Source organism: Pan troglodytes, chromosome 3, assembly GCF_028858775.2.
Source record: "Pan troglodytes isolate AG18354 chromosome 3, NHGRI_mPanTro3-v2.0_pri, whole genome shotgun sequence".
In the NCBI taxonomy this organism is placed as follows: Eukaryota; Metazoa; Chordata; class Mammalia; order Primates; family Hominidae; genus Pan; species Pan troglodytes.
In genome coordinates, this window is record NC_072401.2 from 133996136 (window position 1) to 134022528 (window position 26393).

Here is a 26393-nt window from a genome sequence, read left to right on the forward strand (position 1 = left end):
AGGAATTGAAATCAATGTGATAAATAAATACCTGCATTCCCACGTTTACTGCAGCCCTATTCACAACAGTCAAGATGTAGAATCAACCTAAGTTTTTCTCAACAGATGAATGGATTTAAAAATGTGGTATATGTACACCAATGAAATACTATTCAGCCTTAAAAATAGAACGAAGCTCTGTCATTTGTAATAATATGAATGAACCTGGAGGACATTATGCTAAGTGAAATAATCCAGGCACAGAAAATCAACTACCAGATAATCTCACTGATATGGTATGGATCTGTGTCCCCACCCAAATCTCTTATTGAATTGTAATCCCCATTGTTGGAGGTAGGGCCAGGTAGGAGGTGATTGAATCATGGGGGCAGAGTTCTCATGAATGGTTTAGCACCACCCCGTTTCTACTGTATAGTGAGTGAGTTCTCGTAAGACCTGGTTGTTTAAAAGTATGTAGCACCTCCCGACTCTTTTCCTCCTCTGGTCATGTAAGACATGCCTACTTTCTCTTCGCCTTCTGCTATGATTGTAAGTTTCCTGAGGCCTCCTAATAAGCAGAAGCCAATATGCTTCCTATACAGCCTGCAGAACCATAAGACAATTAAACTTCTTTTCTTTATAAATTATCCAGACTCATGTATTTCTTTATAGCAGTGTGAGACCAACTAATACACTCACTTATATGTGTAATCTAAAAATGTTGAACACATAGAAATAGAGAGTAAAATAATGGTTACCAAATCCTGCAGTAATTCTACTTCTGGGAATATTTCCCAAAAAAACTGAAATCAAGATGTTGAGATGTATTTACACCTATGTTCATCGCAACATTATTTACAATAGCTGAGATAATAAAAAATCTAAATGTCCATTGACAAATGAATAAAGAAAATGTGTTATGTACCTATAATAGGCTTTTGTTTAGACTTAAAAAGGAACGAAATCCTGCCATATGTATCTACATTAATGACACTGGAGGACATTATGCTAAATGAAATACAGCAGTTACAGAACAATACTGTATAACTTCGTTTACATGAGATATTCCAGATAGTCAGACTCATAGATAGAACTCCCATTTCCCTTCCCTTACAAACTCTGGCAACCACCATTCCACTCTGCGTAAAGTAGAACCACTATTCTCCTCTGAGTATGAGTAGAATGGTGGTTGCCAGAGTTTGTAAGGGAGGGGAAATGGGGAATTGCTATTGAATGGCTGTAATATTTTTGTTATACACAAAAAGTAGTAACGATCGCTATACAACATTTGTTAAGAGGATAGATTTCATGTTTATTGTTTTTACCACTATAATTTTAAAAACAGCATATACTAATATTATTGCCCAGGACTTTCCTGTGGGACTTGTTATAGAAAATGAGGCATTTAGATAAAGAAGATTAGAGGAATTGAAATCAAAACAAAAAGGAGAGAATTTCTATGTATTACAGTTTTCAGCATATTAATAAGATTGTGAATCTCTAAGAAGCAAATATTATATCTAACATTTACTATTCCTAAGAAAAACATAGTTCTCAAAGATTATGTACAGCATGAAAACATTTTCAGTTAAGATAATTAATAAGTAAAAAATAACTTTAGAAACCTATGTAAAAGAAACAAGGTTTTATTTTAAAAAGAAGATAAGAGAATGGTGAATGTGTGATTCAGAAAGATGATAACTTCGTTAAGGAGAAGCCGGGTTAGGGAGATGAGGATCTTCACATGTTTTTAGGAGTTATTATTAAAATGTGAGAATTTTTTGTATGTGGTGCTTCATGGGTATTTTTTACACTTAGATAAATATGAGTTTATAAAATTAAATGAAAAAGAAAGCTAATACATGAAAGAAGGCTAGGTGTAGATCAATGCCAATAGCATGTATAGAAGCAAAGATTAAGAATAATCCAAATATGGGCATGTACAACTAAAAATAATTTAAATAACTAATGTAAGAAAACATTTTACTTCCAGTAAGAATTGTACTCTGGCTGAATCACTTTTAATAATTTCTTGGATTTGTTGAATTTGTCATCCACTTCTAACAGTTCTAATTTACTAACTCGTGTATTTTTCCGGCCTATTTCTTCCCACCTGCTATGTCTATTTACATGTGTCTTTTTTATGTTTAGTCTTAGTCTTAGTATTGGCAATTGATTTACATTATGTGGTATAGGCCTGACAATTAACTGAGAGCAGGTATTTCCACCACCATGGGTTGGCGGAATAGCAGCAATCATGCTGCCTATTACCTTGTTAGTGCACTATAATGAGTTTTGAAGAAGTCAGTTCAATATTTTAACTCTTTCTTGGACTTTTGGAACAAATGAAAGACAAGCTCTATCCCATGGTTCTATTGTCAACCTTACAAATGGGAGTTTACAGATTTCTTCTTATCAAATTATTCCTATGGATAGGCATGTTCTGTGGCCTTGGTATGTTCTGATGCTTGTGTCCAGGCACTTGCATATCCCACAGGAAAGAAAAGCCTTGTCAGCTCTCCTAACTAAAGCTGTGTGTGAGCTTTATTTAAGCTCAGCTGACTGCTAAACCCAAAGCCACATGCCTTGGGAAAGGTGGATAAAAGATGGTGCGAATGACGAGTATGAAACTCACAGAAAGTCATTGCTTATATCTTTTGCTTCAGGGAGCATAGTTGACTGACAGCCTCAGATACTGCCCTTCAGGATCCACCACTACCTGCCTGCAGGTGATGCTTCCCCCTTCCACCCCCTGTCCAGCATTCTCTTAGGTAATAAATGAGCATTGCTAGAGGAACCAGTGCAGGCTTCTCCTTCAGGAAGCAAGTCTTCTGTAGTGAGCAAATATGGCTTAATACTCTCATCTGCCTCCCTAAGATTTTCCTAGAACTGTGCTGTGTGTTGGAGATTCTTTCTGTGTGTTCCCAGGTGTTTGGACGGCCTTGTGGTCCAAAGGTTTCCCTTCCTACTTCTACACCCTCCCCTTTGTCCTTCACAGCCATTTCCTTAAATAAATCTCAGGAATGTAAAACCTGTCATGGTGTCTTGCTTCTCAGAGGATCCAAACTGACACAACAGGAAAGCAAGTTTTGTACACAATACTGCGCTCACAGAATCTTTGGTATGGCTATAATATCATAATGTATCAAATTATAATATATTCTGACCTATTAGGGTTTATTCCAAGAATATGAGAAACATACCAATGTAATCCATTTCATCAACAAAGTAAAAGAGTTACTGTATGCTCTTATTACTAAGTGTGGAAAATGCATTTGATGAAATTTAACGGCTCTTTTTAATAAAGACATAGACTAGAAAGGGCTTATATAAACACAATAAAAAATTTACTAAGAGACAACAGAAATATTACTCTAAAAAGCACTGAAAGCAATCCAATTAAAAATATGAACTTGTCATGGCTGCCTGTGGTGACTAATAATACCTTTGCCTCAAAAGTGATTGACAGATGCCTACAGGAATATTTAAGGATATAACATGTAGTAGAAACTTTTAGTATGACATGGCAGCTATGTAGATTATCTTGCTCCTCTCCTGGAAATCATGTAAGGTAGCAAAAATAAAATAAATTGCAGTTTCCATATTCATTGAAACTGGAAGTCAGATATGATTTACAGGTTCTGAAGTGTAAGTTACTGAAATCAATTGAATCTTTGCAGATGTCATGCAAGAATAAGTGTGGAGGTTCTTTATTTGGCCCAGAGGTGGCTGATTCAAGAATGTACTGTAAAAATATGCTTCCCACAAGTAAAAGAATCATTCTAAGGGGCAAACACTATATTTCTTATTTTTAATAACCGCATATGTAACCTCAATGGGCTGAGACCACATAGAATATGCTCCCATGGAGACGAAGAGAAGAGACATGGAGAATGGAGAGTATCAAGGGAACTCAGCAGAAAGGGATTTCTAGTCAGAAAAATGCATGGTCTGAATTTAATGTGTTCACTGTGAATTAAAGAATTCCATTTTGCAGTGATTTTGGTAAAAGCAAGAATTCCAGGGTTGGTAGCAAAAGCTCTCTAGTTTCAACTTTGTTCAAGAAATACAGGAAATGGAGTTTCAATGAAAACACAGAGAAGGCTTATTTCAAAAAAACAAAAAAATGTTTCTTGGGTGCTTCAGACTCTAACCTCTCCGTGGTGAATAGAATATCCCTGCAAATAATTAGTCTAATAAAAACCAATATGTTCAATAATGAGTAGCAATATAGTATATGTTAGAACATTATTATAATATTGCTATTAGAGGAATTTAGAAAAGAGAAACAAAACTTTCAAACTGCTAAAGAATTACTTAAACGAAGAAAAGTTCATCAGGGCAATTGGTAAGCATATATTCTTTTTTAAAATAATGCACACACACACACACACACAAGTTTGTGCTCACTCCTACAAAGGGAGATCACAAAGCAGAAGTGCAAAAAGTCAAGGAAGAAATTATAAAAAGTTTATGAGTACAGGAAACATAAACTGGTAAAACTTAGGTAAAAATTGAAGAAAAAAAAATGCCCTCAAAAGTATGAAGATGAAATTGGAAGTGATACAAGATACAATTCATCAAAGGAAGTAACGGTGACATAGAGAATACAAATTTAAAAACAAACTAAAACACAGTTAAAGTATTTTGTAAAACTTTTTTAAAGTGGCAATTTTTTTAAGAAGCTTTGAGGGAAAGTTCATTTCATATTTTGTTAGTAGGAGCATAAGTTTGTACAATATCTATGGAGAGCAATATCGTAACACACAAGGCCTAATAAGTTATAAAACAATGTTCCCTACCCTTTATACAGAAAATTTTGCCTCTGAGAATTTATCATACAGGTGTACTTGCAATAATACTGTTCATTATAACTTTGCTTATAGTGGCAAAATAGTGTAATCAAACTAATTAAATGAATTAAATAAATTATTATATGTTCATACAGTGGGAAATTTCTTAGTTCTATAAACTGACGAATGTCTGAATCCTTTGAAACAGGAAGACTTCTTATTTTAAAAATATTTTTAAAATCTACTCACGGTGATGAATAGTATATGTATTTTTGCTAAAAATAAGAATGGAATCAGAATCTCTCTACTTATATACTTGTGCATACATATGGACATTTTAAATACATTAATATGAAAACCTGAAGGTAGAGGGGCAGACAACTGGGTAGAAATGTCATAAGAATTAATATTCAATATGTAGAATTTTAAATTTGGATTCAAATAACTACATTATATATTTTTAAAGAAGCTAGCAAACTAAATAGAAAGGTAACAATATAAAAAAGGGATATGGGGTAGTTTAAGGAGTAGAATGATAAATGTCTGTATTATAAATCTAAATAAACTTTATAGAGACAATTGAAGGTGAAATAAAGTGGATCAATTTGGTACAAACTTTGCAGGAAAACTATAGGAATTTTAGATATTTTCATTCACTTATTCCTTAAACAAATATTTATTGAGTACCTAATATATGGCAAGAATATTTAAAGGCCCTGGTTTTAGATGCTAGCAGTAGTGTGCAGAGGGAGAAGTCAGGGGTGACTAACTGCATTAGTATAAACTATTTGAAAAATGGAAGAGCGTATGCTGATGAGAAATGTCGGCATAGGAAGAAATTGAAGAAGGAGTTCCAATTTCAGTAACTGCTTCTGGGGTGTCATTATAAGACTGAGGTGAAGATCTTAGGTGAAAATTTGGATGTAGTAATACATGATTTTTTTCACATTTAAAAAAATTTGACTTCCAAGAAATTTGTCTTTTAATACATGATAAGACATACTATGCTTCTCAATGGAAAAATTCAATATTTAAAAATGATAACTGTATTTCTACTTAAGCTATAAATATAATTCAGCCCTAATGAAAATCACAGATTTTCGTACAATGGAATTTAAATTTTTTTCTAAACATAATCTAAAGAGTAAAAGTTTTAAATTGGCCAAGAAATGTTTAAAAAATAGAATTATTATCACAGAAGATATTAAAATATTACAAAATTGTACTTTTTAAAGCACTCTGGACTTGGTGCATGATATAGTTTGGATCTGTATCCCCAGCAAATCTCATGTGAAATTTTAATCCCTGGTGTTGGAGCTGGGGCCTGGTAGGAAGTGATTGCATCATGGGGGTGGATTTCTCATAAATGGTTTACCACCATCCCATTGGTGCTGTTTTTGTGATAGTAAGTTCTTGTGAGATCTGGTTGTTTAAAAGTTGTGTAGCACTCCCCTCACTCTCTCTCTTGATCCTACTCTGGCCTTGTGATGTGTTTACTCCCCCTTCACCTTTCACTATGACTGTAAGTTTCCAGAGGCCTTCCCAGAAGCCAAGCAGATGCCAGTGTCATGCTTCCTGTACAGCCTGTGGAAGTGTTAGCCAATTAAACCTCTTTTCCTTATAAATTACGCAGTCTCAGGTATTTCTTTGTAGCAATGGAAAAACACACTAATATAGTGCAGATATGGTAAAAAAATATTTCCTGTAATGGTATTTTACAGTCTTTCATCAGAGTGTGAATTTTGAGGGAATTGAGTGGGCTGTGAGAAGTGTAGGGAATTAATCTTTTCTTTGAAAGCTTATCTTTCCCTTTTTGGGTAAAATTACCTTTGCTGAGAAAACCCTCAAAATATCCAGCTTTCTGGCAGCATACAACTTAATTTAGGCTGACACTACTTTGTTCATGAAGGGCGTAATTCTACCCTGTGTCAGATATCTCCTTGCTATAACTAAGTAGTACTGGACTTGAATTTTGTACTCCTACAGTGCTCCTGGTCCAAATACTGGTAATTATCCCATATGAAATTGATTCCAAGTGATGTATCTGCTTTATAGTTTACCTAGTGCCTCCAGCTTGGATCTTCTAGCTGAGAAGATATTAGAGAATCTTGCCAACCTGTGTCATACCTTCTCTCCCATCCTTTCTATAATACATTTTTTTCAAACTTTTTGAAAAATCGTCACATGTAGATAGAATTATTAAGTAAATAATGTAAGTTTTATAATATTTTAGTATTACATTACCTATTTTATTAAAAATTTTGAGGAGGCCATTTACACTTGCACGTTTGTCTCTTTTATCTTTACAAAAAAATCCTAAATTAAAATACAAAATGAAACAAAATTCCCACCCAAGGAGATGAGAAACTTATTGGGAACTGTAGTAAAGATCACTCTTGCTATGTTTTAGCAAAGAAACTGGTGGAACTTTGAAATTGAGCAAGATGATTTAGGGTGTCTGATGGAAGAAATTTCTAAGCAGCAAAGTGTTCAAGATGGGACCTGGCTTTTTCTAAAAGTGTACACTCATATGCATGGAGAAAAAGATGGTCCGAAGTTGGAACTTATGTTTAAAAGGAAAGCAAGGCATAAAAGTTTAGGAAATTTGCAGCCTGACCATGTGGTAGATAAGAAAAATACATTTTCTAGGGAGGAATTCAAGCCAGCTGCAGAAATTTGCACAAGTAAAGAGAAGCCTAATGTTAATAACAAAGACAATGGGGAAAATGTCTCCAGGGCATTTCAGAGACCTTTCAGCAGCCCCTCTCATCACAGGCCCAGAGGCCTAGGAGGGAAAAATTGTTTCATGGGTCAGGCCCAGGGCCCTGCTGTTCTGTGGAGCCTCAGGACATGGTGCCCTGTGGGCTAGAATGGGCCAAGGCACCGCTCTTGCCAAGGTTACAGAGGGTGCAAGCCCCAAGCCTTGGTGGCTTCCACGTGGAGTTGGGCCTGTGGGTACACAGAAGGCAAGAATTATGGTTTGAGAACCTCTGCCTAGATTTCAGAGGATTTATGGAAATTCCTGGATGCCCAGGCAGAATTCTTCTGCAGAGATAGGGCCATCATGAAGAACCTCTACTAGGGCAGTGTGGAGGGGAAATGTGGGGTTGGAACCCCTACACAGAGTCCCCACTTGGGCATTGCCTGGTGGAGCTGTGAGAAGAAGGCCACATTCCTCCAGACCCCAGAATGCTAGATCCACTGACAACTTGCGCTTTGTGCCTGAAAAAGCCACAGGCACTCAATGCCAGCCTGTAAAAACAGCTGCAAGGACTGTACCTTGCAGGGCCACAGGGGCAGACCTTCCCAAGGTGATGGGAGTCCACCTGTTACATCAGTGTGCCCTGGATGTCAGACATAGAGTTAAAGGATATTATTTTGGAGCTTTAAGATTTAATGACTGTCTTGCTGGATTTTGGAGTTACATGGGGCCTGTAGCCCCTATCTTTTGGCCAATTTCTCCCTTTCAGAATGGGAGCATTTACCCAATACCTGTACCTACATTGTGTCTTACAAGTGACTAACATGTTTTTTATTTTATAGGATCATAAGCAGAAGGGACTTGCCTTGTCTCAGATGAAACTTTGGACTTGAACTTTTGAGTTCATGATGGCATGAGTTAAGACTTTGGGGGACTGTTGGGAAGGCATAATTGATGTTGCAATGTCAGAAGCACATAAGATTTGGGAAGGGCCAGGAATAGAATAATATGGTTTGTTTATGTGTTCCTACCTAAATTTTTTCTTGAATTGTAATTCCCATGTGTTGAGAGAGGGAACTGGTAGGAAGTGATTGAATCAAAGAGACAGATTTTCCCCATGCTATTATCATAATAGTGAGTGAGTTCTCACGAGATCGGATGATTTAAAAGTGTGGCGCTTCTCCTTTGCACCCGCTCTCTTCTGCCACCGTGAAGGATACGCCTTGCTTCTCCTTCACCTTCTGCCATGATTGTAAGTATCCTGAGGCTGCTTCAACCATGCAGAACTGTGAGTCAATTAAACCTATTTTTTTAATTACCTGGTATCAGGTAGTTCTTTATAGCAGTGTAAAAACAGACTAACACAATCTGATAGTTAATACTAATTTGAGACTTATGGTGCACTTCTGGTTTTGCTGTGGGGTGCTGTAGTCTAAGTAATTGATGACAATTACATAGGTGGCTGTATGTATAAATGACTGAATTCCAATAACGGCCCTGGACACCAAGGCTCATGTGAGCTTTTCTGTGGCAATACTTCACATAATTTGCCACACATTTTTGTTGGGAAAACAAGTGCTTCTGTGTGATTCTGCTGAAATAGAGTGCCTGAATGCTTTTATCTGGTTAATCTTAGGACTTTTCTCATACTTTTTTTTATTTGTTGACTTTATTATGTATCTTTTCATTGTAATATACTATACTCATGATTATAACAGTTCTTCTTAGAGTCTTCTTGCAAATTTTTGTGGCTATTGAGGGTCTTGAGATCTCTCAACCCAAATATATATTCTGTTTTTATTTTCTTCCCTAATTTATCAAACTGTATAATTCGAATGCATATATAATTCAGATTATAAAGGCTACTTTAATGATCAGTCACTATCAAAGAGAGTATGGCTTTCATAAGTTGGAACTAAAAACTTAGCCAACATCTGAGAAATTTATGTTTTCTAAGCACCATGACAATGGTTTTATATGCTAAAGCACTCTTTAATTGTATGTTGTCAAATTCAATAATGTGAAATTATGAAAATTAGATTACTCTCCATAAAGTAGTATTATTAGGCAAAACTGACCCCTACATCCTTCCTTTGAGTAATTATTCTAAACTGTGTCTGGTATAATGTCCCTTGGAATATTGGAAAAAATAATGACAATGAATTTACATTTTGAAGTAAGCTTTTCAAAGATATTTAATGTTTACTTCTGTCACCAAACTATTAAATTTCATTTGTGTTCTTGTACTTTATAAGTAGTATATTGGTGTTATGAATTAGTCAGTGGCCTGCCTTCTGAAAATGTATAGAAAGCGTGATGTAGCAGAAAAATGTTTGAGCCTATAAGAGAACATAAAAAGTGAAAGAAGATGCTCTATTATTCACATAAATTTACTAGTGGTATTTGTATTGAAATATTTATTTGCACATAAGTACATACAGGCACACAATTAAATGTTGATAATCTGATGTATGAATATTTCAGATCAAATCTTCTTTATGCAGTATTAAAATTGCTGTTTATTCTATCTTGTTCTTCTCTATTTGTTTACTGGAGTAACAATTTTGTGAATACCTTCAGTGTAGAAAGTGTTAGAGAAGGACTTTTAAGTCCAAAACAATTACTTCCTTTCCCCTGAGACACCATGACTCAGATGAACTTTAAAAAGAATGTAATTACTAGCTCAGCTTTTCTAGGTAACTCTAACTAACTTTTGTTTTGAAAGGTGACTCAGACCATTTCCAGAAGGGATTCTGGAAGAGATAACTTATTAAGGAAAAATAACTTTAAATAAAATTATGCTTCTGGCAAAATGGGTATTTTATCTTTTATGTGGGTGTGGGAAAACATGTCCCCCAAACTCTAAAGCCAAAATAACATCCAAAAATGTACTTTCTTGATTATTTATTACATTGGTCTCTTTATTTGGTACATAAAACTGGTAACTAAACTTTTGCTTAGTCTTTAATGAGCTAAAGTTATTCTGATCATAATTCAGTTTATCTTGATATAAAAAATAGAATCACTTTGTAAAAGAATGGGGATAAGAGTAAAGTTATTTTCTTTCCAAGAACTTGAATCTCAACTTCCAGTACTTCTTAATTTTCAATTCTCTGCTCCCGATGAGTTACCAAAACCAAAATTAACACAATTCAGGGAGACTCTGTAGCCATGTTGATGTCTTCTGTTTAAAACTTTCTTACTTAAAAAGTACCCTTTTGGTGCCTGCATTAAAGTTATTCTTACTAAAGGTCTAAGTAAATATTTAAATTACTTTAACCAAAAGGTATGTCTCATCATGTTTTTGGTACAAAATTAGTTCTCACAGATATATAATTCATCTAGAAGTACTTAATACGTTCTTACCAGTATAGCTTTTTAAAAATCAGACTTGTAGGCAAACCTAACAAATTTTATATAGCAATTTGCTACAGTTCATAATGTTTTAATTCTATTTATATATTCTTTTTTCACAGGACAGAAAGTTAATAAAGTAGCATTTATTTGCTCTATATAAAGTTTCCCAGAAAAGAGCTTGTGCTAGCGCCATATTGTATAAAAACAACTTTCAAATTGCTTCTCAATCCTATCAGACCCAATGTCTCTATTTTATAAAAGCTCTATTTAGTGTTTCCTTTATTATCTTGAAATGAAATGCATAAGGTTATAATTTAACTACAACCATATTTTAAAAATTATTATGCTGCACTAATTGTAACATAATGAGAAATAAAAGGGAAATACATTATATTTCAATGTGTAAATGTCTGGACTGTACTACATAAATGATATAATAAAGTAGTTAGGAGGTTGCATTCATGTGTGTATTAACTCTACATGTAAACTCTACAAATCCAGACCAATAAAGGCGATTTTTGTGTTAATTCAAATACCATGAATAGTGCTTCCATCTGTGATTTAGCTAGAGTTAACAATATTTAATAACTTTCCCAACAAAATAAAGTACAGTCATCTGTCCACATATACAGTGATTGAATTTCTATTTATATTAAAATAATGTAGATAATATTTTGTGTTCACATATAAATTAGTGTGAGGTTCTAGGTGCATGTAACTAATATCTGGCTTTTCACATATGTGAATGACTGGTTGGATATCCAAGCCGTGCTTGGAATGGGGAGCAAATCTTTGTCGATAATTCAACATATTCAAAGACACCAAGAATCTTTGGTATCTGTTTTGCTACTTCAGTGATTAAAAATCAAAAAGACCATGAGTTGCAAACTCTTCAGATAGTCCCTCAACTTATGAAGTCACAAATTATCTTTTCAAGCTTACTATTTGCTGTGCATTTAAAATTGATTATGAATCAGTTGTCAACACAATTTCACAAATGAGCAATACTTGTTGTATCAGTAAGACAAACCTGAGAATAAGAAGCTCTTCTTTAACTTAGTAGGAACTTCAAAAAACTTCTACATAAAAACTTTATAAAGTTTTTTTCCTGGTAAAATGTTTTTAAATGTTACTATTGTCTTGGGTCAATTTGGAGGACTTCAAATAGTATACAAGCAATTATTTATCATGTGTTACAGAATATTTGTTTTCAAATGTAGAAATTTAATCTGACTTCACAAAAATTTTGTTTAGTGTCCTTTAAGATCTTTTTGTTAAGTTATGTAATTAAGTAAAAATCTCATAAACTTAATTACATTGACATTTGTTATTCGTTCTTGTCAAGAAATGGTGCCATTATTATTTAACACATTGTTTCATTTTATAAGTAATTAATTTATTATTTATTTATTTATTTATAGAGTCAGAGTTTGGCTCTGTCACCTAGGCTGGAGTACAGTGGTGTGATCACAGCTAACTGGAACCCTCAAACTCCTGGGCTCAAGGTATCCTTCTGCCTCAGCCTTCCAAGTAACTAGAACAGTCGGTGTGTGCCATCATGCCCAGCTATTTTTCTGTTTTTTTCCTTTGGTGGAAAGAGTCTTGCCACATTGCTCAGGCTGGTCTCAAACTCGTGGCCTGAAGCTATCCTTCCAACTTGGCTTCCCAAAGTGCTGAGATTACAGGCATTAGCCACTGCAGTTGGCCTCATTTTATTAGTTTTAGTTATTGTAAATATTAAAAATATTTTAGAATTTTGAAATTTGACACAATTTAATTATTGACATTATTGATGGATACATTAATATCAATTAATGTGGATTAGCACTGTAGGAGTTTTCTTAGACTGAAAACTTAGTTTTTTCATGGGTTGTAAAAGAAAATGTTGAAATACATTCATTATATGTATTAGTAAATATATGCAATTATTTTAAATCTGGAAAATGTTAGTTCAGATACAATTCTTTTATGGTAGCATAAACATAATCAACAGTTTTTTAGGCAAATACATTATCAAGGCACTATATTGTCACATTGGAATAAACAGTATACAGAATATAAAGGCAGTTATGAGATTCTGTATTATTATACAGTATACAATAGTAAAATGCTATTGTTATAATAACAGTTTTGTTATAATAAAATTATTATACAGTGCACAAAAATAATAGAACATAATTAATTGTCAAAACATCAATTAAAAACATCTAAATATTTTGTAGAAAAGAAGCAGGGCTATCTTCTTGATATTTGAGAGAATAGAATCATGTGAATAATGAGGTAAAATTGCTTTTGTATGGTATTTGCTGCATTATGAGGGTGTAGCCAGAGTCCAAGATGGTTCCCAATGATAACTGCCTCTTGTTGTGTATACCCTGGTAGTTTGCTCCCATTCTGTATCAGGTTTGATCTGTGTGACCAATAGATTATGGTAGAAATATTTACAGGTCATTTCTATGGCTAGGCCATGAAAGGCATTGGTCTCTCTCTGCTTGCTTTCTTGGATCACTGGCTGTGGAGAATGCCAACCACGATGTCATAAACACGTTCAGGCAACCTGTGGAGAGAACAGTGTGGCAAGGAAATAAGGTCTCTTGCCAACAGCCAGTGAAAAACTGAGGCCTCCTGTTCTCCCAAAAGCCATGAGAGTGAACCATCTTGGAAGTTGCTTGTCCAGCCCTAGTGAAGTCTTCAAATAACTGCAACCCCAGCTGAAAGCTTGACTGTTGTTGAGAGACCCTAAGCCAGAACCACAGAGCTGAGCCACTTCTGGATCACTGGACTTCTGAAACGCGTGAGATAATAAAAGTTCGTTTTACCATGCTTGGTTTTAAGATATTATGATACACAATGAGTAACACATGCAGATGTCCTTCATCTTTATCAAATGACAGTATGCGTGAAATAGTCTGAACACAAAAGTGCTCTATGGAGTTCATTAGTCTTTCTCTTTATGCTAAATAGGTACTAAAAATTAAAAGCTTATGTAACTTCAAAAACTATGCTTTCATAACATACATAACTTAGAAATATGATATTAAACAATAAAAATGTGTGTTTCTCAGATCTTAAAAGATCATTTTCAAATATTGAGTTGTATATGATGGTTGAAATTAAAATTTAAAATATTCTGCTATGTAAAAATAGAACATTCATTTACAGAATATGGAAAATATGTATCAAATCATTCTATCAACTGCTCTAATGTCTATAATCTATATTATAAATGAAATAACAGTGGATATCTGTGCTAGTTTTTTGAAAAAGTTTGCTCAAAAATATTTATATCCTCTTTTTCTCTAGAGCACAGTTCTGGGTCCTGGAACAAACCCAATTTTATATCTTTGTTCCTTTTCCCTCCCCAACTGACCTACCATTCACAGGCATATTCTTAAAATACCACTCTTATGACTTGAAGCTCAAATACGGTTTGTATTTTGAGAAAACTTTCACATATAATGAGCAGAACAAAAAGATGGTAGCACAGGGTCGATGGCAGAAGAGGGGCAAAGCTCAGCGTTAACAGGGAAAATAATAAAAAATAAATGTAGGCTTGGTGCAAATGCTGAAAATCACATGGTAAAAAGTCGAAGTTATCGCTCAGTGTCAGGAAGGAGGAATTACGAGAGACTCAAATTCCTGAAGGAAATCATGAATGACCTGGATGGGGCTAGCAAAGCATACTTCCAAAACAAGAGGGATAGAGAAGCAAAGCAGCTCATTGGCAGCAATCCCAACCAGTCCCTCCTCATCATGGAGATGGAGAGCGGTGCTTCAGCCAAAGACATGAATGGAACCTTGAAGCTTGCTTTTCCAGACTGATTTCCCTCAAAAGTTTACCATGCTCTTCAAGGGGACAATGAGCCTGAAGAGATCACATGCTTGTGTCAATTACCCCGAAATGCAGCCAACTGGACCTTAAAAACCAGTGAGGGGATGCAACAAGTGTCAGGCTTCAAAGACCCCAAAGGCGGTGGCAAAGATGTGCTCGCCCAGGCCATAGGCAATAACGTGGGATGCCAGCAGGAGGTGCTACGACTGGTCACTGAAATAAGAGGAGGGCCAGCTGCCACTCAGAAGCTCCCACCCTCAGTCGGATGTGTCAGTCCAGTCAGGAGTTCTTCGTTTGTCACAAGGACTTTTGACCTTTGAGACCTTTAAACAGCCCTATCTGTCCTCCTAACCTAACAGTAACTGAAACACGTCTGAGAGCCGTCATGTGACTCAGTGCCCCTTTACTTTTCTACCCTGAGCCCTAGGTGTCAGCACTGCATGTCTGGAACCACTAATTTGGGATTGCTATTTATCATGCTTGCTTTTGTAGATACAGTTCTCCAAGCATGAGGTTCTGTATCTGCAAGTAGGAACAATTTTTGATGCAAAGAATAAAAGGACCAAGTAAGAAGAAAGAAAGAGAAAGAGAAAGGGAAGGGAAGGGGAGGGGAAGGGAAGGGAAGGGGAGGGGAAGGGGAGGGAAGGGGAGGGGGAGGGGAGGGAAGGGAAGGGGAAGGGGAGGGAAGGGGAGGGGGAGGGGACGGGAGGGGAGGGGAAGGGAAGGGAAGGGAAGGGAAGGGAAGTGGAGGGGAAGGGGAGGGAAGGGGAGGGGGAGGGGAGGGAAGGGAAGGGGGAGGGGAGGGAAGGGGAGGGGGAGGGGACGGGAGGGGAGGGGGAGGGAAGGGAAGGGAAGGGAGGAAGAAGGAAGGAAGGAAGGAAGGAAACAGTTGAGGACCTTTCTTAGGATAATTGAACTTCTTTCACGATAACAGTATAACTCCAGCTCCATGACAATTGCCTTACAATTCTAGTTCTCTAATGTAGGGAATCGAGCAAATGTATAGTTGTATATTTTATCTGGTTTTGCTTTATACATTATTAGGTTGAGAGCAAAATTCTTTGCAGGTTGTTACATCCTAAACAAAAACAGGGGTCTTTTCTTTGGCTTTGGACATTTCGATGGTAAAATCAAAACGTTCCCTTTACCAGCCTGGGAAGCTGAGCACTGATGCTATCTGCTTGAACTTAGCCAAACTATCTGTCTGCAGAATGGTAGGAGATTTCTTCCTACACCTCAGAATATTTGCCAGGCTTTGGAGTCACAGCGTAGCCTCATTAATGTTTGAAAATCCACCTGTTTGAAATCTCTTCAGATCCCTTGAATGTGGGAGAAGAGGGGCCTGTGAACTCCTAGAATGCCTTCTTTCAGCACTTTTGCCTCACCCTCAATAATTTTTTTCCCTGACAACCTAGAGTTTCTCTTCTTGATTTTTCTCAGCTCTCCTGCTCTGTCCAGATGCATTCTAATAGGTACATTGCACTTGTTAACTTAAACAAAGTAAAGCCCCACAATTTATCAATTTGGAAAAGAAGAGGAGACTTTATTTCTTATAAAGGGTTATATCCTGCAAGTTGGCTATCTCACAGGTGGAGAAGCACAGCCTCCAGCAGAGACCAGAGACAGGCACTTTGAAGGAGGAGGTGTTGGGGTAGGAGCTTTATGCTAAACAGATTGGCCAAACATAAATATTCAACAGGTCACAGGAAGGTCTAGGAGTATTCATGAAGGTGGTCATGATGCTTGTGTATTGAACAAACAAGCATGTAATGTATGACCCATATTCACTTTGGGGTGGAGACTTAACATTTAAATGTATTACATTCAGGACATATACATCAAAAGGTATTTTCAGGACACAAAGGCCCACAAGTGCACAGTCTCTCTAAACAGGCCAGAGCCATGGTCGGTGGTGGTCTTTTTATCAGAAGAAAGTAACTGAAATCAGTGTCTTGTCCAATGAAAGCTGTAGTTATGGCCAGTAGAACAGGGATTCGGTTAGTGTCTGTGAGCTGGATGTAATTGTTTTAATATTGCTTATCTCCAGGCCAGTGCTTGTTTAGCTGCTAGAGAAAAAGAAAAACATGATGGTAGAACATAGTCATTCTTTAAGTGGAGGGGTGCAGGACTTAACCCTTGCCTGGCATGGACTTAGGTCCTGTTTATAATTTGGTGTTGCCACAAAGAGTCTGTTCTGTGAGTCTTATGATCTCTTTTTTAACAGTAGTGCTGATCAATTGTATCTAAACCATAAAGGTGAGGGGGGGTGTGTATAATGAGGTGTATCTGACCTCCCATCCTGTCATAGCCAAGAACTCAGTTTTAAGGTTTTACTGGGGTTCCATTGCCCACGAGATGGTCCATTCAGTCAGTGGGAGGGAGGTGACTCGGATTTTATTTTTAGTTTACACACTTGATGGATGGAGTCTCTTCAACACAGAGTGACCACCTCAACTCTCCTCCATTCTCAGCTTTTGGTGTATTACCACTGAACATTTAATAAACGCCTATGAAAACATGAGGCAGGTAAGTGGAGCTTTGGATTCACTTTGTGCCTGAGGCTCTTTGGAATTTTAATCTGTCACACCAGCCCAAGAACAGATATTGAATTTTTCTGAAAAGTTCAGCTGCTTTCATCTTCCTTTGTCACAGAGGCCTTGTGTCTTCTACCCATAGTTCCACCATAGGTAGAAGTTCCCCCATGAAAGCTCATATGAAGAGCTTTTCATTTTCTGGAATTTATTCCACCTAGGTTTCTTTGAGTCCTCAAACCTGTCATCATTTTAAAGGAAACTATAATTTTATGACATACTTAGATTGTTAGTTTTTTAATGTGAACACAATCTCTTGCAAATGTTCACATCCAAACTGGAGCAGAACATGTACTTAGTTATTTTTAAATTTTTTTATGTTTGCATCTTTAACATTTTGGGGGAATTCATTAAACAGTTAAATCTGAGTGAGCCACATGTATTCATAATAGTTCGCAAGGGAAGTGCCTAAATTAAAATGCTGTTTCAAACACTGACTTCTTGGGGGATTTGTTATTGCAAACATATTAGCAAAGCAATGAGCAGAAAAAGTGATGGTTCTATAAAAATAGCAGGAAGCTGTCTTTGCTATCAAAACCTTCTATCATATTGTTTTTTTCCAACCACAAAAAAACTTCACACATTTGAGAGGAAAGAAATTATCCCTCCAGATTGAGTCCCAAGGAGGCATTTGCTTTCACATTTAGGGATCAAACCAAAAGAGGCAATACTTGCATTCTGGAACTTGGCCTCTGGAAGCTATTTTTAAGCTACTAATATTTTATTATCTCATCTTAATTTCTTATTTTTCACACCTGGAATAATTTATTGACACCCTATCTAGTTTCTTATTATAGTCTTCCTTTTATTGAATATTCTTCCCTAATTATATTGAACAAACTAAAACAATATAGCCATAATATTAATTTTCTTTTAAACAAGTCTGCTCTGCATGGCATAAAGATGCCAATGGAGGGGAAGAAACAGTAAGACACTTTAACTAATTAAACTGGTATTTTGTATTAGAAAATATCATTTTTCTAAAATTATATTAGTTTATATTTCTTGATTGTTTACTTCATGCTAAGCATAATTTTAAGTTTATTATAATAGATTGATTCGATTAATTCTCACAACAACTCTGTGAGGTGATTAATATTGTTGTCATAATCCCTGTTTTACAGATAAAAAAGGATAGGTTAAAATATTGTTCAAGGTCAAAAAGCTACTATGATACCTAGTTGGTTATTTTAGTCTTCTCTAAGACCTAAAAATGTAACCAATATACTATTCTGCCTTCTTTGATAGATTGGTTTACTTAGAAATAGTAACAGGACTTAAGCTGTATGTCTAAGTCAATCATTTAAAAGAAGTGGTAATTACAGGCTCACACCTGTAATCCCAGATCTTTGGGAGGCAGAGGTAGGCAGATCACTTGAGGCCAGGAGTTTGAGACCAACCTGGGCAATATAGTGAGATCCAATCTATACAAAAATATTTAAAAAACAAAAATTAGCCAAACACGATGGCACACACTTCTGGTCCCAGATACTTGGGAGGCTGAGGTGGGAGGATCATTTGAACAAGGGAGGTCAAGCCTGTAGTGAGCGATGATCATTCCACTACTCTCCAGCCTGAGTGGCAGAGTTAGAACCTGTCTCAAAAATAAATAAATAAATAAATAAATAAATAAAAGAAGTGGTAAAAGTTGCTTTTGCTTCATTTGACTTTATTTTAAAATCATAAATCTATGAAAAACTAGATTAATTTTGATTTTATAGTTTAATTGGATAATTTAAATTTTACTTTCTGTAAACACATTTTTAGAAGTAAAGGATCAAGATGAGTTTAATATTCCTATGAATATGCTAATGAAAATCTGATCATCAGGGTCAAAAGCAACTGGAAATAAACTTGGGTAGTTATTCCACTTTGATAATGGCAGGAGGAGGCTGCAAATTTAGTAGCCAGAATTTAACTCAATAAATTTTCATCCGATTCCTGGTCTAGGGAGTAGTAATCATAACAATAATAATTAGCATGTATTATACACTTCTTCAGTGTGAGATATTATCCTAAGTATAGATTACTTCCATGTGTTCAATATTGGACAGACAATATTTTCCTATTTAAACTTCCACTTATAAAGAGATGAAATTTATTAATAATAAATATTATAAAAATCAGAACTATATATCAAATATCTATGCTTATGCAGAAACAGGAAAATAAATTCCATCCATTAACTTTTTCAGATATTTGAATCTATGAAAATTACATGTAGGACTACCTTGGTGAATATGAAGACTTTTCCTTGGAAGAAGGCAAGGTGAATTTGGAGAAGAATTCCATCCTGAGCTGCAAGATCCTTCCTCTAATCATTAATCTAAGGATCATTCTAATAGCACTTTCTAAAATACTCTGTATCTAATTCCCATTCAATAAAATACATTTAATTGATCAGTAAGTAAAATACTAAATTAGGGTATCATATTAGTTCTAGGATACACAGTCAAGTTTAATTACTAATGTAATAATGAAAAAAATACAGTATTTAGACTAGACCTGTTATAGAGTAAAAATCTATAGTTTTGTAATATGGAGTTATAAGATTGGCATATCATTCCTAGTCCTATAACTGACTCTCAAATTAAACTTGTGTAAGTAATTAACCTCTGTGTGACCAAGTTTGCTCATCTGTAAAACAGATGCAATAATTATTATCGCCTACCCTGTAGGCATAGTGTGAGGATTAATGAGGTGATTTTTAAAAGCGAGTTCTTCGAAAGGTATTTTAAATTTATAACATCTTACTATCTGTCCTAGGCTATTTTCTTTATCTTCATTATATACTTACAAAGTCCAAATGCTTTAAACAAATTTATTTTTTAAATTTTTTGAAATTTTAGATGGACCAATTCTCACTAAGAGAGACCTAGGTGCGTGGGAAACTAGAGTTGAAATACAATAACAATAATATAAATATTATTCAATATTCCTGTGATTTTCTTATATCTATATTTTATAATGAACATTGTTTTGGGGAAGTGATTTTATTTTCTGAAAGTTCAAAATTTCAAAAATTTTAGGTTCCGTTTTGAATCGAAAAATTAGATACAGAAGGCTGTTGTTATCTATTTGAAGTGAAGTTTCTCAGTCTCAGCACTATTGACATATTGGACAAGATTATACTTTGTTTTGGGGAACTATCCTGTTTATTGCATGAAATTTAGAAGCAAACTTGGTCTCTACCCACTTGATGCCAGTAAAAATCCCCTAGTGCTGAGAATCAAGTCTCTGGATATTGACAATTGTTGCCTACAGGGCAGAATTGCATTAAGTAGAGAATCACTGCTGTAGAGGACTTAGAGTGAGTGGCTTGTCCAATCTGTGTGGTACAGGCAATTTGAACAGTCTTGAATTGGAGGAAAGCACACGTATACACACGCCCATCGAAGGTGATTGTATTACCTGATTTGCCTAGTATTGTTCTGGTTTACAATTGGTATACTTACATCCAGCCTCATTTACAATTTGTAGCACATTTTAAAATATGCAGCGGAGTATCAATATTAATTTCATGCAGTAAAACAAACCAGGGATGATTTTGTTGGCCTACAGTTTGTAATTCTGGCATCTTTCATTTTTGCGGAGTCTTGTAATGTGTAAAATGTATATGAAGTGAATAGAAGTTTCACTTGAAGACATTTTAATATGAAAAGTGTTAATTTTCTTATTCAGTCTGTCCTTTTCTAAGTCAGTGTGACTAACACTTCCCTTACAAGGCTAGTATGCTGAGGCCTATGAAGGGGAGTAGGTAGAGCATCCAACAACTTCTTTAGATATCTGATGGTGGTGGGATAATGCTGCAGCCTATGCCAGTCACCTGGTGTACCAGCTAACCATGCTTTGGCAGTGCTATGGCCTGAAATGTAAGTAAGTGGAGATTCAAGGTAGTCAATTAATTGGGATTCAGTAGGAAAGGTGGGAACCTATACGTTGACTCTAAGAAAATCTAAAAAAAATAGAGACTGTGGAATCCTACTCCAGATCATATATTTTGTTGTGGTTGGTTTTACCAAATAGTGAAAATCTGCAATAACTGATTTTATTGTGTGACTTTTTCTTTTTATAACTCTTTTAGTGGGAATGAGTGTAAATAAATGAAGCTGATATTTAAAGGAAAAAAAAGTAATAAATTGTTGAGCATACACCATGCCAGAATATTTGTTGAGTTTTTATGGCAACAAACATGGAGGACATTTGATATCAGTGATCACATGACAATCAGAAAGCAAAAAATTTCCAAAGAAATATCCACATCTACTTGAAGAGTAAGTAGATGTTTTAGCTATTTAAATGTTTCCAAAGATGATCATTAATCGATGCAGCTGCAGAAAGTGCATTTATATAGAACTCTTTGAACTTCAGTTTTCATTGATCAAATAGCTGTTACTCTAAATTACTTTTAAAAATTTTCAATTGCAAATTTCCTTATGCATGAAGGAAACGTGACACAAGCTTTTACAGTTTTAATTCAATTAACAGCAGAACTTACCAGTTAATTAAAGTTAATTTATATATAGTTAATTTTATATCAACAGATGCTTCAAACAGAAAGACACTGAGGTTCAACTCTTAAATTAGCATTTGAGTTTTTTACCTAATCTTTGGGAAAAAAGCAAAGCTTTTTGAAGTCCATTCAATTGAAAGTGAAAATAGAGATGCTTTTGGTAAACTTAGTTAAAAAGTAAAATACATAGGTTTTGCTTCACAGTATTTCCTGTTTTAGTAAAAACAAAAATACAAAGTTTCTGGAAGATAACACCATAATTTTAATAATGTTCATGTAAATTAAGAATTATGGAAGCAGAAATATATATATATTTACTTCTTCAGGAGCAATGGAAAATTATCAATAAATTACTTCATAGAACACCAATAATTTTACCTTTTATAGATTTTGAGTTAGAATTCAAGAAAATAATTCATTTTTTTCAAGCACAAAAGATGTCTTTATTGGCACATATATCCAAAGGACAAGATGCGCTGGTATGGAGATGACATTGAAGATGACTGCCTTTCCTTTTCTTCCTCTTTGATGAGTCATCCTCCTCCCTTAAAGCACAGGGCCTGGGGTCCCAGCCTCCAGACTCAGACCCCTACAACTTGGGACAGAGGAAAGGCCATGATTACAGCATTCTGGGAAAAGTCCTGAGCCGGGTTACATGTTCAACTCCTGAGCTAATTGCGGAGGCAGTAGTTAGAGTTCGGGCGGGCAGCGGACCTTAAAAACAGCACCCATAAATCCTCAGATAACAGCACCCCAACCTCCATCTGTCCCAGCAGAGTCAGCTAAGGAATGGTGGCTGGACCTTTCCTGCTCCAGGAGGCCAGAGCTGTGCTGGGGACCCCAACCTTGTAGGGTCATGTGGCTGACAAAGTGCAGCTATTAATACTTTTCTGCAAGGGTGGAGAGCCACTGCCGCAGGTGTTGAGGAACTAGTGTCATGTTTGTAGGCAGCTCCCAAGTCTGTCTTTGGCTATCCTGTGCTTCTCACCCAAAACATGGAGATGTTGAGATTTATATTCCAAAAAGCATAGGATATCATATGATGCCAAAATCACTCTTGTTAGTATTTACCCAAAAGAGGTGAAAATTATGACATCACAAAAACCTTCACACAAATGTTTACAGCAGCCCTATTCACAACTGACAAAATTTTAAATCAACCAAAATGTCCTTCAATAGGTGAATGGATACATAAACTGCAGTACATCCAAGCAATGGAATATTATTCAGCACTAAAAAGAAACGAGTTATCAAACCATAAAAGGACATGGAGGAAACTTAAATGCATATAATGAAATGAAAGACGTAAATCTGAAAAGGCTACATACTATGTATTTCCAACTAAATTACTTATTGAAGAAAGCAAAACTATGGAGATAACAAAAAGATTAGTGGTTGCTAGGGGTTGGGAGGTGTGAGGGATGAATAGGCATAGCACAGAAGATTTTTAGGGTGGTGAAATTATTCTGCTATAATATTCCCATGGGTAGATACCACAATGGTTAATGCATGCCATTATACACTTGTCAAGACCCATAGAATACACGGTACCAAAAGTGAACACCAATGTAAACCATGGACTTCGGGTAAGAATGGTGTAACAATGTAGGTTCGTCAGTTGTAATAAATGTTCCACTCTTGTGTGGGACATGGATAGTGGGGTGGTTGTACATAGTGGGGACAGGGGGTACATGAGAATTCTCTGTAACTTCCCGACAATTTTGCTGTGAACTTAAAACTGCTCTAATGATTAAGTTTATTAAAACAAACAAATAGAAAGTATGGGAGGATGTGAACAAATTAAGTGTACACAAATACTTACAATATTTAATTTTGAAATTTTAATTGCATTTTGAAATATACCAACTTATGTGACATCTTTTGATTGTATGCCAATTTTAATTGAAAAGTTGGTATTTTAATTTTTAAGAAATTACAGTTGTTTTGCACTTCTCGGTGTATGTCTTCAATAGATGCTTATGGTATAGTTTTAATGTAGTGTTTTTCTTCTTATTCTGTATTATTTTAATTAGAAATATTGGGGTATGTAGATGTAAGTAGGTACCTTATCTTTAGTTATGAAAAATATGTGTTTTCTAATAATTTCAAAAATTTTAACAATATTTAACAAATGACAGTCAAAATGCTTTCTGAAATACTTTTTGTGATTTTTTAAGAAGGAGCTGAGGATAAGATAAAAGTCAAGTTTAAATATGCAAACTTTTTTAGAGGCAATAAAATTATCATTGAAATAATTAAATATAATTAAAATCACCAGTCTATAGCAAACCAAAACATGAAATAATGTTATAAAATTTGTGGAAAAGAGGTACATAAACTGATACATTAAAAAGAGAATTTTACAGAATTCTCAAAATTAAGGTCTGGACAAAACAATACTCTTTCTGGGGATATAAGGAAAAAATGGAATATTATATTATAATGCTCTAATATAATACGTTATAGTTATGGTATTCTAGTTTAATATTATATTTTTATATTATTTCAGTACAGTAATAAAACAAGAAGAATATGCAACGTTTGTGAACTCCTTATTCATTATAAGTTGGAAACTTAGATTATTTATTTTAAATATTTTTTCTCTAATATATACATTCAATGTTACAATGTTATAAATATTCCTCTAAGCACTGCTTTTGCTGCATTGCACAAATATTGATGATTTATATTATCATTTTTACTTAGTTTAAAATATGTTTTAGTTTATTTTAAGACTCCTTCTTTGACCCATATGTTGTTTAGAAGTGTGTTAGTCAATTTCTAAATATTTTGGAATTTTTCAGCTATTTTTCTATTATCCATTCCTCTAATTTAATTTCTTTGTAGTATAAATCATGTTTGATATAATTCTTACTTTTTATATTGGTTAACATATGTTTTGTGGTCCATAATGTGGTGTATTTCAGTAAATGTTCTATGAGAGATTGAGAAAAATGTGTATTTTGCTGTTGTTGGATGACGTGGTCTACAAATGTCAATGAGATCCTGTTGATTAATGGTGCTCTTCAGCTCAACTATGTCCTTACTGATGATTTTCCCGATAGATAATCAGTTAATGATAGAGGTATATTAAAGATTTCAACGATAATTGCAGATTCATCTATTACTCTTTACAGTTCTGTTTTTCTCATGTATTTTGACGCTCTGTGGTCAGGGGCATACACATTAAGAATTGTATCTTCTTAGAGAATTGATTCACTTATTACGTAATATATCTCTTTATTCATTATAATTTTTCTCTCTCTGAAATCTGCTTTAAGTTTTATTTTAAGATGCAGTTTAATTTTGTCTACCCTAGTAGTACCTTCAGCAATAGGCTTTTTTACTCCTAAATTTATGATCCAGTAAGCTAGTTTTCCCTTTATTAGCCTGTCTCGTCAACATGGAGGGAAGTGGTTAGCCCTCTGACCTAAACTCTCTAATGCATCTAAGATGAGTTGTTGATTTTCAGTTTGCTCACTGTTTTAATTATTGTGAGGATGAGAGTGATGACGTCCAAGCTCCTTACATGCCACACCAGAAAATGAACATAATATTTTAAATAGATATAATTGGCTATACTTCTAAGGCCCAAATAAGAACGCTTCAAATGATTATGATCTTGTTGGAAAATTATCACGGGTTAGAAAAAAATATATCTTTTTATCAAATCACTTATCAGATTTTTTTTTTTTTTGAGACATTGTCTCGCTCTGTCACCAGACTGAAGTGCAGTGGCGCAAACTCGGCTCACCGCAATCTCCACCTCCCAGGTTCAAGCAATTCTCCTGCCTCAGCCTCCTGAGTAGCTGGGACTACAGGCACGTGCCAACACTCCCATCTAATTTTTGTATTTTTAGTAGAGACAGGGTTTCACCATGTTGGCCAGGATGGTCTCCATCTCTTGACCTCATGATCCATCTGCCTCAGCCTCCCAAAGTGCTGGGATTACAGACGTAAGCCACCATGCCTGACCCACTTATTAAATCTTTAGTAAAAGAAGCAGAGTTACTTTTATATAAAATAGAAATAATACATTCAATATTTTAATAATATTTTATAATAAAAATATATTTGCATATAATATTTTAATACCAAGATTTCTGCAATCATTATGTTAATATCCAGAGAAACAATTTATCAAGGCTTAAGATTTTTGGTGGTATCTTCTTCATTTAGACAATTGTGTTAAAGTGTTTTCTTTAAATTTGTTTTGTTCCATATCAAAGAATATCAAATCCACACATTTTATTTTCAGCAAAAGAATACAAAGTTTAAATGAGAATTATGTAATAGGCATACGCAAGTAGAAAAATATAAGGGATGTTTACACCCTGAAAATTCCAATGTAAAATGTAGATGTTAACTTTAAAATATTTGAAAATTATTTCAACAGTTTACATATATTCTAAAGAATTTTCAATCACTATGTTACTGAGAGAAATAACATTTTATCTAGATTAAAATACTTTTAAAACAATTTAAATTATTAATGAAAATCTTAAGTCATTTTGGATGGCATTTTATTCTTTCCAATAAATGATACAAATTTCTTTTCTATGTGTCTCCAATTTCTAACTGCCAGATCAATAAATATTTGCAACACTTTTTTTCAAGGTTTTACCAT

The 26393-nt window shown here is 34.9% G+C and overlaps 1 long non-coding RNA gene across 2 annotated transcripts; it reads left to right on the forward strand.

The window, feature by feature from the left end:
* The first annotated feature begins 13397 nt into the window (after positions 1–13397).
* On the forward strand, positions 13398–19649 carry LOC107974111 (uncharacterized). Of its 2 annotated transcripts, none has more exons than XR_008547618.1 (3): positions 13398–15228; positions 17067–17188; positions 19449–19649. It is a non-coding gene; the product is annotated as an uncharacterized LOC107974111 (long non-coding RNA). The 2 variants fall into 2 exon arrangements; XR_001716657.1 differs by having other exon boundaries at positions 13398–13638; positions 17134–17188.
* The last annotated feature ends 6744 nt before the right edge of the window (positions 19650–26393 follow it).